The following is a 1,876-nucleotide window of genomic DNA, read 5'->3' as shown; positions in this document are numbered from 1 at the left end:
AAAATCAACAAAACATCATCTGATCTTCACACTTTTGAACACCATTGTATAACACAAGGGAGTTATAGTCACATGTGCGTGAGAGTGAGAAACGGGGGAGATTGGGGTGTCTGCTGTCAGGAGTGATCTTTATTTGGTGCATATAAAGCCACTGGAATAGCAGGCAAGTCACTCCTAGCCATACACTTCTGTTTTATAGGTAAAAACACACACACACACACACACAGTGTACGCAGTGTAGTTTTGTTTATCGTGGTTCTAGAGCCCCTTCTGAACAGGACAGCAAGCAGCAGCTGCCACAGAGCCCCTCAAAGCTCAGCCATCCCCCCGATACAACAGAGCCAAGTCCCTGGAGCGCGAGGCACCCAGCCTGCACAAGCTCCTCTGATAAGGCTGTGAGCTCTATTTAAAGTAGCCACACACTTTCTCACCTCAGCCAGACAAACTGACCAAAGTCCAGCAGTCCTGAGCCGAGAGTTTACGGGGAAATGAATGAACCCGTCTGTCAAACTGAGACAGTAATAAAAACTGTTCCACTTTCTGAATCACCTCTTTCCCTCCAGCCTGGAGTTCATGTTACACAGAATGTGTCACTTTCACAGGTTTTAGAGAGAAACATCAGAATAAAATAATTCAGGTCTAATCCAGGAAAGGTAAGACTACCTTTCACTCCTCCTTTCCTCTTTCTCTGATAAACGCACCTCCACAGCATGGAGAAACCGATGCTTCTGTGTGCAGATCTCTGCTATGACACTTCATACAAGGGTTATGAACAAGCATAACACAATTATGGTGCCGTTCCAGTGAAAGGCTGACACTGCACTACATGGACTTCACTGCCACCTACTGGCCATCAGTGGATCTTGCCAATTGTTTAAGGAACTGGCACTTTTTAAATATGTCCATCTTTGCTGTGACCAGATAAATAAAGTAAGTTTAAAAAACAACTTTAAAAAAACTAAAGTGAGCCCACACGATGATGCAGATGTAGGGGTAATAAATCACTTTCACATATTTACAGGATGGCTGTGACTGAAATGGATCTCTGCCATTTCTGGCGCCCCGTCCTGCCTACGAACTCCAACTCCCACAATGCCCGGACTCCAGCGTCACCAATCACACTCACCACATCTCAGTCACCTGAGTTCTAGATTACCTGCACCTGTTTTCTCCAGCGTATGTACTTGATGTGTCTCCAGTCTTTCCTTGCTGAGTGTTGCGGATCATCCCTTCATTATAAGGCGTTCCCTTTTGCCGTGTATGACGTTCTTGCCCGTTTCCTCGTTTCTGATTTTTGCCTTGCCTCCTGTGTCGGTCTGCTGTGCCTCGACCCTGGACTGTCTTGCCTCTCTGGTGTGTTTTGCGTTTGGTTCATTGGGTTGATGTTATGGCTCTGGGCTGTTTTTGACTACCCTATTGGATCTGGCCCTTTTAATAAAGCCTCAGCTGCCTATCCGCGCTCGAGTCCTCCCTGCCCGGTCGTGACACTTGTGTTTTAGGGATTATTGAGGACGTCTGCCAATTTTCTCTTAGTGTTTGAGTCATGTAATGGAATTCCAGAATTCCAGAGTGATTCCAGAATATCCCACAATGTAATTTCTAGTGAACAATATGGATCACTATCAGCTGAATGTGCAGACTGCACATTCATTTCTCTGGGCTTGAATGCTGGATGTGCCAAAGCGCCAGTTCACAGGCTCTATTAGGCTTAATTTCTCTGCTCAAACATCAAAACAACTGAGAATAATGTGAAAATTAGACCTGCAGCTCTTGTGATTTGAACATCGTGTGTTTTGTTTCCTGCTGCTCAGTACAGTAGACAGTTCTCCCTGCAGGGGCTGGGCGAATACAAGCTTTCCAAATGATGAACCATAGT

The sequence above is a fragment of the Pygocentrus nattereri genome, chromosome 16 (genome assembly GCF_015220715.1).
Source record: "Pygocentrus nattereri isolate fPygNat1 chromosome 16, fPygNat1.pri, whole genome shotgun sequence".
Lineage (NCBI taxonomy): Eukaryota > Metazoa > Chordata > Actinopteri > Characiformes > Serrasalmidae > Pygocentrus > Pygocentrus nattereri.
Note: the sequence above shows the minus strand (reverse complement) of the source record.